Source organism: Haliotis rubra, unplaced genomic scaffold (genome assembly GCF_003918875.1).
Source record: "Haliotis rubra isolate DU_JTF1 unplaced genomic scaffold, ASM391887v1 Scf122, whole genome shotgun sequence".
NCBI lineage: Eukaryota > Metazoa > Mollusca > Gastropoda > Lepetellida > Haliotidae > Haliotis > Haliotis rubra.
In genome coordinates, this window is record NW_025765137.1 from 1,406,489 (window position 1) to 1,418,265 (window position 11,777).

General features: G+C 41.6%; 1 long non-coding RNA gene across 1 annotated transcript; it reads right to left on the reverse strand.

Moving 5' to 3' along the window:
- Positions 1-7,069, reverse strand: LOC124265912. The gene is made up of 3 exons (XR_006895583.1): positions 6,912-7,069; positions 912-1,084; positions 1-123 (listed from the first exon to the last, which is right to left on the reverse strand). It is a non-coding gene; the product is annotated as an uncharacterized LOC124265912 (long non-coding RNA).
- Between the last annotated feature and the right edge of the window lie 4,708 nt (positions 7,070-11,777).

The following is an 11,777-nucleotide window of genomic DNA, read 5'->3' on the forward strand; positions in this document are numbered from 1 at the left end:
TGAATATTTGTTTCTTTAATTTCACATGAGCAGTAAACACAGTGTTTGGAGTACGCAGCATGTCGTATTTGTCGTCTCGTGTTGATGTAGCAGACAATCTCCCGCCAGCAGGAGAGGCAGCACCTGTACAAAATACAATTCTTGTATTGGAATACCAGGTTCCATCTTTGTATCAACATGTTACAAGGACTATACAACCGTTTATTCTGATTGTAATTCTGGTCTCTTGTTAAGTTCATAAAGGAAACGTCATATTGGGCGAATATTGTCTATTTGTAATTACTTATACAAGGCTGGCCATCTTCCCAAGGCAAGGGAGTTAACTATATTGTAAAAACTGGACTTTTAGCAAAACAATTTGTTTTAATCCATTTCAATAAGCAGAGGATCCTGTCATTTCATGAAAATACCTGAATACAAATAATACACTTTTAAATGTAATGTTTTGGTCCAGTATGTATACTTATATATATGATAGTTCAACTTGTATTAATATGTTGGGCGCAAATAGACCCTATTTCTGGTCCAAGTAGCCCTTAAGTATGTACAATGGGATGACCGTTCTGTCCACGATACAACTTATATCGCAAAAAGAAACATCGACACATCCCCATAATGTATTGCCCTCATAGATTTATGAACCGCTTTTTCTCCAAGTTATTCACCATGGAGCACCATTGAACATTATGAGCGTGATTGGGTCATTATTGTGTGGAAAAGCGTGAAGTAATACAAAATATTCATGAGTACCGTACCAACCATAATCTGGTCAAATCCGCCATTCGAAACATTGTCCGCCGAGCCTGGCAAGACTAAGGGGAACAACTCTATACAGTATGTTTCGTTGCCTTACAAAACTGCAACATCCACGCTGCAGATTTTGTTTAAGTTAAAACGGGTTAGTGAAGTACCTGTATCTATTTTCCAGGTGTTGTGATGATGAGAGGGATGTTGGAGGAGTGGCTGCCGCCGCTGCTGCCTCCCATGGGGTAGGGGATGGGGACGGGGATGCCGTGCCTGCTGTGGTGGCTGCTGTGGCTGCCGTGGTGACAACAGCAGGCGTCGGAGAAGGACATCAGGCAGGCTGAAACAAAGCAAATGCCTCTGAATAAATACCACCAAGTCCAGAATTAGACGCCATTGAGGCATCGTCAGTGTCTTCTAAGTCAATGAAACTAAGTGAGTGAGGTTAGTTTTACGCAGCTTTTAGCAATATTCCACCAGAATGGGCTTCACACATTGTACCCATTTGGGGAATCGAACCCGGGTCATCTGCGTGACGAGCGAACGCTTTAACCACTAGGCTACCCCACAGCCCCTCTAAGCTGTTGACCTCAGTCTGGTAAAATAGATAAATGTTGAGCTGTATATGAAACTTACTTGAGAGAAGGAGCGTCAGGAACAGGCCGAGGAAAGTGTTCATCTTGAAGATATTTTTTATCCGAGGATAATGTGATGTTCAGTTCTCCACTGTGAGTATATATAGTGTTGGTAGGCTAAACGTCACACGCCTTTAATCCGGTTAAGCCTTTCTCTCGCTGTGGCACCCCACTGTTTTGTCAACATGTCAACCACGCGTGGACGTTATTTGATAAATATATTAAATACCGGGATGAAATATCAAATGCATAAGTGATAAAAAATGACAAGAATGGCATAATGGCATGTAACACAAGTGTTCTGCGCACCGTGGGGATTCTGGGTGAGAATGGACCTGAGTAGCCAGGCTGTTTCCCTGTCAGGTTACGAGAGCAGGTTCACGGGCATCAAAATGAAGAGAATTTTAAAATGTTTGGAATAGTTCAAAATCATGATGCGTGTCATGGCTGGTTACGTATCACTGTACTCGAACAGCGTGAGTTGTTATCAACCATTAGTTTGACATAAGGCTAGAATGTGTCGAGTTCGTAAAGTACGATGTATTCATAGTGTGGAGAATGGGGGCATTAAGTACAGATGTAATGTATTGAGTGGGTGAGTTTAGTTTTACTCCGCTTTAGCAATATTCCAGCAATATCAATGCGGGGGACACCAGAGATTGGCTTCACACATTGTACCCATGTGGGGAATCGAAGGTCCGCGGCGTGACGAGCGAACGCTTTAACCACTAGGCTACCCCACCGCCCCTGTAACGTATTGAGTACAGGCCAAATAAGAGTGTGCATAAGTCATGAAAGAACGTAGCCATTTAAGTGCGGAGTCCAGAAAGTAAAAAGACGTGTAATTAGGGAATAACTGTACTGTGTTTGACGAGCTGAACTATAAAGCCCATTTCAACTACGAGTTTCAGCAGTTACGTTAACGCTGGAGAAGACAACACGACATCTTCACCATTGTAGACATTCGAATGTGGACTAGCGCTGAGCCATCATACCTTCAGTATCTCTAAAGTGCGGAGTTACAAAACAGATGTCACTTCAGTTACAGGCTTCTAATGTTAAAAGTGCAATGCCACTACGGCATCTCGCCTCTATAGTATAGTAAAGTCAATGTAAGGAGCTCTGAAGTGATCGGGAAAATATAAAATATATATCTAATGTTATATTTTCCGAAATGTGAACAGATTTGTTATTTTCTATAATGTTTCAGAAATACTGGAACTATGGTCATAGTCAGAATTGGCAGGTTACCAATTAAATACATAATCGCCATTCAACAACATTTCCAATCCGACTTTTCTGTCTACCACAACACTGTTGCATTTACTGATGGGAGTCTATATTTTCATTCTCCAATGTTAAATACATCGGTATAGGATCAAAGTAGTCGGGTCCAATTTTATATCACGATTTTGTCCCGGATATAATAATGGTTTATGTGTCTGCAAACGGTGCTGTTCATGTTCTGTGCTGTATGTAACGTTTTTCGTATTGTGACCTGTGTGATTTGTTAACTGTAAATTCAAAGGATAACAAAAAGAAAATAATTTAACCTTATCTTGGTCTGGGCTGTGTTTTTTTTTTTTAATGGGACCACGACACATTCAGGTGACTGATAAAGGTGCTCGATGTGGTCCCATTGGAACCGTATTCTTGCCCTGGCACATGTATTTCATAACCCGAGATACACGTGCACAAGGCAGATGGACGATTTGTTCACGTGCACCATGACGCACAGCGCGACTCACATAATTCACTGCCTGGGAAAGCTGCCGTTTACCTTTTGATTGACGTGTTATGCATGTAAAACAGTAAAATGTAAAAACAACCAGTAGAATATCAAACCACGACGGAAACATTATTGATCTTTAAATATTTATTTCAAAATTTACATTTAACAATATGAAAAGAGGATAAATGTACATATGCTTGTCATGGATATACACTGTTACGTCAGCATTGTCGCATCAGCACCATTGTTATTGCAACATATGTAGGAATAATTTTCTTAAATTATACATGAGTAGATATACGTGCTAAAACACCTGTGCACGCATCGATTTAAATGTAAAAGAGCATTACTGAGTTATCATAATTTCCAAATCATTCCATCGACTACCACAAAAACACATCGCAAATTATTGTCAGCTGCGCATGTGTGAGCAAAGTATGTAGGGGCCGTGTGTCTCTACCAAACAAAATAAAAAGTAAAAGTGAAAAACATAATATACACTCCCAAAAAAGAAACGCATATAGGAATTTCAACTGTATTTTTATGTTTATTTTGAAACATCTTGTAGGCTTTATGAGTCAATGAAATATAGCGAAATTGCGTACTGGGAATGCAGACTTATCCGTCTTTGGCACCGACTCGAGGAAAGTCAGTTTGAGTGTCACATGGAGACGTGTGGTGGCGCTGAAATCAATACCTCGTGTGACCACCGTGGGCATCCAGAACTGCACGGCATCGCCTCGGCGTCGAACGAATAAGTCTCAGAATCTCGTGCTGCCCAATCGCAGCCCACTCTGCCTGTAGTGCCTGTGCGAGTTGCTGAAGGGTCTGGGGCTGAGGGTTACGGCGTCGCACCCGTCTGTCCAGGGCATACCACAGATGTTCAATCGGGTTTAAGTCCGGTGATCTTGAGGGCCAGGGGAGCACATTGATGTTGTGGTTTTCGAGGAAGTCTCTAGTGTGACGTGCTGTGTGGAGCCTGGCATTGTCCTGTTGAAACAACTCCCTCTGGCGATCAATGATTCGAAGGAGGTGTGGGCGTAGGATTTCGTCACAGTGCCGTTGAGCTGTCAGGTTGCCCTGGATCATCACCAAATCACTTCTCCTACGGCAGGTGATCGCTCCCCACATCATAACACTTTCCCGGCCGAATCTGTCCACCTGGGGAACGCAAACGTCGGCGAAACGTTCACGTCGACGTCTGTACACCCGCACTTTCCATCGCGTCGTTCCAATAGAAATCGTGATTCATCACTGAACCAGATTCTACGCCAATTCGGTAGGTTCCAGGCCTGAACGTTGGTGCACCATTGAACTCGATGTCGACGATGTTGTTGTCGAGGCACAGGGCCAAAATAAGGTCTTCTGGCACGTAAACCAGCCTCTCTCAACCTGTTCCTGCAGAGAGCCTCCTCAATCCGGGTATTTGTCGAGCGGTACTGGTCGCCGTAGCTGTTCGATGACGCAGGTGATGTACCCGGATGTAGCGATCCTGCGCCGCAGTGGTCACTCGAGGTCGCCCACTACGAGGGGCATCTGCTACCGCATTCTGCCGGCGATATCTCTCCCAGAGCCGTGAAATGGTGCTTTGGCTTCACTTAGACGTGGCATTTTGCGTTCGTCAACAATATTCCAAATACAGTGAATAATCGACGGACAGCGATCAACCTTTTATACCCATCAATGAGAGTATCTGATCCCCAACTTTCACGTGCATTGCATGTGAATTGTGTATTCTGTGACACTAAACGCCGAAATTGAAAATCAAGCTGTTAAATACGGGTATTTTACGGATGGTGCGTTTTGTTGTGATGTTTCAAAACATAAACACCATAGGACTCATAAACAGAACAAAACCTTTTGTAAAATGAATCACGTTTTAATTCATTGCTACATGAAATTGCTATTTTCATGATGCGTTTCTTTTTTGGGAGAGTATATTTGACATGAATTAAAAGCAGCACCGGCCCTAAAGCTTAACACCAGGTAAACGCATTATGTACTATTTTACCTAACTTTATGATTAAAACAGCTGTATTTGAAAAAAAACATATGGAGTTTAAAATATGTAAAATTAAATCATTAAAAGTTCTGAATTACGTCACCGATATAAAAAAGAGGTGTTCACATAAAAGAAAGCTTTCCCTTGTATATATTTAAGGAGGTCTTGATAAAATTAGTCGAACACATTGTTTTTCATTAAATTGATTACTTCATCCTTTTAATATTTTTAAATGCGGAAAAATATATCCTACTTTAAACATAATTTTTCTTCCAAATCCGAATAGAAAAGACAAACAATTAAACAGCGTCAGCGTGATCAAACACTGTGTACAGAACATACCTATTTGAAGGTTAGCTGGTATGTTAAAACGACCTCGCATCTAACTTTAGGTTCTGCAATCCGTGTACCATTGATGGTAAAAAATGGTTATTATGTGATTTTCACATCAGTAAAAATCCGGGTTAGAATTGGTCTTCAGCAACCCATGCTTGTCGTAAGAGGCGACTAACGGGATCGGGTGGTCAAGCTGTCTGACTTCATCGTATCCCAGTTGCGTAGCTCGATGCTCATGTTGTTGATCACTGGGTTATTTACTGGAATATTGCTGAGTATGGCGTTAAACAACAACAACAAAAATTGTAAGCCTAGTTGGAGAGGTCGAGCATGAATGAGTGAATGTTGTTTAAATCCGCCAGCATTATTCCCCCCCTAATTCTCAATGGCCTGTAAATAAATCATTCTCTTCCCACAGAGGTTACTTGTCATATCTTCCTACGAACCTCTGTTCTAATAAGGCCCTTTCATGGTGCGAGTGTTCAGGATTCGTGATTGGTTGCAATCAGATTTAGTTGTGCAATCAGCGACGATGTTTCAAAAGTGATCATTCGCGAGGCCTCGGTAATTTCCGTATGCTTCGGGAAAACTAGAACCTATTCACCTGCGCGATGCGCAAACGATTCTTCTAGACGGAACTCAGTCATGTAATGGCGGATTAATGGCGTCTCCATCGCCCTCGTTGACAACGGACAAGCTAGCCATTAAATGTCTTGTGTGTCACATCAACACAAGTCCCCGACTGAGGAGGGATATTTGTGGCCCCACTTTTGCTTGTATTAGTCAAGTTGGATCTAAGTCGATGTAATACGTGTTCTGATTGGATAGAAAGAAGGGAGATAATTCGAGTTGCGATTTTTTGCCACTAGGGTTTTTTTTACGAGAACCGGAAAATATGGACGTATTAGAACAGAGGTTCGTAGGAAGATATGACAAGTAGCTTCTGCGTGAAGAGAATGTAAATAAATCAGTCTGGACAAGAAAAACAGTGACTGGAGGCATGCCGAACATTTCACACTGTTGAACAAGTCGATACACAATCAGCTACCTGACAGAGCCTGGCCACCTGGTCCATTTTATGTTCTTTGAGTGGCATTTAGAGGTTGGTGTGATGAACAACTGGGCGAGTTGTATAGATATACAACATCTTGTACGTAGCTGCACCGAAACATCGCTCATATTAATAGTAAAGAATTTGTATATCTATGGAACTCTCCCCGCTGTTAGTCCATTTTAGTCATGCTTATTGTAAGAGGCGACTAACGGGATCGGGGGTCAGGCTCGCTGACTTGGTTGACACATGTCATCGGTTCCCAATTGCGCAGATCGATGCTCATGCTGTTGATCACTGCTTTGTCTGGTCCAGACTCGATAAACAGACCGCCGCGATATAGCTGGAATATTGCTGAGTGCGGTTAAAAAACTAAACTCACTCACTCACTATATATTCGGCAATACTTACCCACTTTAGTCTACTCTTACGACAACCAAAGGAAACTGGGGCCGAATTCAACCACAGTATCCCCACGGGCCGAGATCCGAGATCTCACGATCGACACGGGCTGTCCGTGCGGAAAGTGGAAACCGTGACGTCTCGACGGAACTGTGATGTCCGACGACGCATCTGCGACGACAGATGAGTCTCAGGTGCGCGTTGAGATGACGTTCGACGAGGGTTCTAATTTCCAGCATTCCAGACAACGCCGGTGTTTGAATGATGTGTAAAACAAGCATCTCTAACGTGCTATGGTAACGTCCAGACTCTGTATTTAAGACGTGATTATATGCTTTTATAGTAAGACAGTTCGTCTTGATGTTGTTTGGTTGGCACCATTAGCCATATCGGGGCGAGTTTAATGAAGTCACGTTTATCCACTAACATATTCGAGGCTAATCTGTGATTCAAACCCATGATCACCGGATCTAAGGGAAACAACTCTTTACAGGTCTGTACCAACAGACCACACTACAATCGCGCAGTAGGGAACATAAATATCTAATTCAATTGCAATGCGAATTCAGCCATTCATTTATTAGGTTAAAATATTTGTTGTTTCTTTTCTAAGTGAGTGTATTTAGTGCTGATTGAACGTACAGTTTTCTATCGAAAAGTAATAAACATATTTAACTTCATGATTTAACGTTTGCTCGGTAATTCAACCCCATTTGCATGTATACATTTCCTAATAAACGGAGCCATTTTAAATTTACTATGTAGTTATTACGGCATACATACTGGATGACAAATAGCTATATTTTAGAACCATCAATACTGTCAGCTGTCAGTGTGTATCTGTGTCAGTATGTATCCGATATCAAATAATAATAATAATACATCATTGTACGTTATGGTTATTTACAAGTGTGACATGTTTTGTAATGGTCCTGCAGATATTGGAACAAAGTACGGCGTTAGGTTCTGAGACTCTTTATTCCTGACGATAGTTAGTTTGTTTGTTTTATCACAGATCGATGTGATCATCGATCTTCCATCACAAAAGACAAATAAAGGATTTTCTTCTTGACAGCTAAATCATAAGCGCCGGAAATCGTTAGGCAGACTTATGGTTCTTAGAGGCCAATATCAGCTCACCGTAGGTGCAGATCCTTAAAAGTCTGCCCTTAGTGATCGTTTGACTAGAATCAGTTTGGGCTTTCGCCCCAGATTTAGCTGACGCATTCTGATAAAAGCGGCTGTATACTCAAACTCTCACTCTTCTATCAAACGTTTTTCATAAACATAATGAGCTGAAGATAAACGAAATATTGCTAGAAAAGCTTGGTTTTTAGTAACCAACGTTCCATAAATGTCTCCAAAGAAATTCATACTTCCATTTGTAGTTGGTAAATTTGTTTATTATCACAAACATATATACAGCAGTAGGTGCCCGGCATTTGTAGTGTTGACTGCCGACCTGGTTGACACTGTACACGATTCCACGACCAGGGTAGGGAACTGATACCTGGCAGAAAGAAACCATTCATGTGTTCAATCAACAAATATCGACCTGTTGAAATAATGAGAGTAGTCATTAGTATGCGAGTGAATGAGTGAGTGAGTGTTGTCTAACACTCTGATAGCAGTTGTCCATATCACTGCGGGGGACACCAAAATTGGGCTTCACACGTTGTACCCATGTTTCGGCTCGCTCAGTTAGAAGGCGGGTGAGTGAGCAATCATAAATCTTCCTTGGACAGAGTCCCGATTTACATTGCAATATGGGTGGAAAACATGATATGATGAAGGTCGTATATGTCAACTAACCGCTGAAACCCATGAGGGTATTTTATTTTTTAGGTATTTTTTGTTTTGCTTACCCGTATCGGCGGTTGTTTGCCTTTACTTTAAAGGGACTTTACAACCTGGGTATTGTATTGCCGAATATAAAGTGAGTGAGTGAGTTTAGTTTTACGCCGCACTTAGCAATATTCCAGTTATATGGCGGCGGTCTGTAAATAATTGAGCCTGGACCAGACAATCCAGTGATCAACAGCATGAACATCGATATGCGCAATTAGGAACAGATGACATGTGTCAACCAAGTCAGCGAGCCTGACCACCCGATCCCGTTAGTCGCCTCTTACGACAAGCATAATCGCCTTGTATGGCAAGCATGGGTTGCTGAAGACCTATTCTACCCCGGATCTTCACGGGTCTGACTGTATTGTAGAAACTGGACTCTTAGCATTATACTTCTTGTGTTTTTTTCTGTTTTTCCAAAACAGAAATTGGTTGCTTGATGTTTTAATCCATTTCAATAAGCAGAGGATCCTGTCATTTCATCGAAAAACCTGATTACAAATAATACTCTTTTAAATGTAATGTTTTGGTCCAGTATGTCTACTTAGATTTATGATAGTTCAACTTCTATTCATGTGTTGAGCGCAAATAGACCCTATCTACGCAACTGGGAACCGATGACAAGTGTCAACCACGTCAGCAAGCCTGATGAATTCTAACCCGGATCTTCACGGGTCTGCCGAATTTATAAGTATGTTTGGCAATTGTTATATCATTTAGAATCTATTTATCTCCACTAACAAAATGAAATCGCAATCTTGAAATAGTGACACAGACTGTGTCTTATATAATAACACTGTCTCAATTCAAAATCACAAGAATCAGCAACACAAAGGGCACCTGTTTCTATTTTCCAGGTGTTGTGATGATGAGAGGGATGTTGGCGGAGTGGCTGCCGCCGCTGTGGCCGCCCATCATGTAGGGGATGGGGACGGGGATGCCGTGCCTGCTGTGGTGGCTGCTGTGGCTGCCGTGGTGACAACAGCAGGCGTCGGAGAAGGACAACAGGCAGGCTGCGATAGAGAGTATTTAATATGTTCTGAATAATTATGCATATGTGTTTGTTCTCAGGTCCATGGGGAAAGTATATATTATCCAAGCTTCCTCCCGCTTAAAGAGGTAACTATTCAGTCGTTTCTGAACGCAAAACTTTCCGGCTCCTAATGTTGAATAATATAATGACGCTCCATCAGGACCAGAACATCGCAAGCAGTGTTACACCCCCTAGAGAGATTAAAGGTAATAATATATTATGATTCATTTATATAGCGCCTAGTATTCGTCTGACTAGTTGCTTACTGGACGCTGTAATCAGAATCTGATTATTATTACCCAGGAAACCCAAACTGCCTGTCACATGACTTTATCCACCGGGTACCCATTTTCTGCTGGGTGAACAGAGGCAATTTTGAACAAACTCACTTGCCTAAAGTGAGACCACATGTATCACATGTGCTTCCTTGTGAGGCAGGACTGAAGTCCAGGAAACCCTCAGCTGTCACACACGGTCACCTATCGAAGGACTGTCCGAGCTTAACTTCAACTGATTCGTAATCTGAGCTCTACGCACAGGACCACACACTCCACAGTGAAAACATGAATAATAATTGTACCTTGAAGGAAAATAAACTTGTTGGGAAATATTTTGTTTTCTCTTGTTTTCATTCAAAATATATAATACTTAAAAAACACGTTTACGGACTCACCTGCAAGTAAAGCCATAAAGAGTCCGATGAAAGTATTCATTTTGATGAGGTTTTGTCTCGGTAGATTGTTATGATGTTCTGAGATTTCGTGTTGGTATATATAGTGAGAGACGAGTGAGTTCAGACGCATGAAATCGGATTAGCTGTTTGTGTAGCTGAGGCACCAAGCTGTTCTCACCGCAAGTAAACCACATGTGGAAATTGTATGTAAAATACATTACATATCTCAATGAAATACCGGCGAATTCACGTTGTAAGTATCTTTCACACATTATAACAGCACATTCCGTGACCTGATGTCAACCGTTTCGAAACGATTCGGCAAGTCACGGAATGACGCGAATGATCACGATTCCCCCCGACGGTTGACGGTGATGTATCAGTATAAAACTTGACCTGTTTTCTACTTTTCATTGAGAGAGGATGTATAATCTACATTGAAATGCGGTTAAGTGTACAATTAAAAGTATAGTCAATACCCTTTGTTTTAAATCGATGAGATTTACAAGAAGAAAACATGAATCCATTGTCTCTGTGTGGTTTCTGTTTGTTCGGTTTAATTTTAATTTATTTAAGAGGTTATGGTAACATGACAGTAACCCAGACCTATTTCATAAGTGGACCTTTTACATTGTATCCGCTTCAGGAATCGAAACCAGGCCGTCGGCATGATAAATGAACGCTTGAACCTCAACGCTAACCCGCCTTCTATGTACAGGGTGTGTTAGTTTGAAGTCGGTTTTGACGGTATCATAGTAGAATGAGCTACATGTATTGACAACCGATGTTGTTGGTCTACATCCTGTATTCTAATAGTATAAAGTGAAAGATTGATAAATGTGTTGATGTAAATGTTTAAGTATTTGACATGGTCAGTCTTCAAATTTTTAATTGAAGTAAACTGCGATCATGTTAAGGTTTTACTGTACTTTGTGACTAGTGTTTAACAAGGCAACTGCTCTCGTCACTCACACATACATGCCACGCCGTAAGGCTTGTAATGGTCATACCATTGCTATTAAACGGGCCCTGGTTACAAACCCTGACAATACGGCTTCACCAGCTGTTGTTGAAGACCCAATACCTTCAGTGACGCAGCAAAGGACAAGACATGACATCCCCATCATGTAACATATGTTATATTTGGAATTACACTTTCTAAGTAAGGTACAGCTTCTAGTAATTTGTTTTGGTGAGTCCCATCCCGGATTCGACTTTGTGTGCTAGCGATAAGGTGCCTGACTCTGAGGGCGTGGGTTCGAATCCCGGATGGGACTCAAACCATCAAAAGTACCAGAATCTGTACTTTACTAAGAAAGTG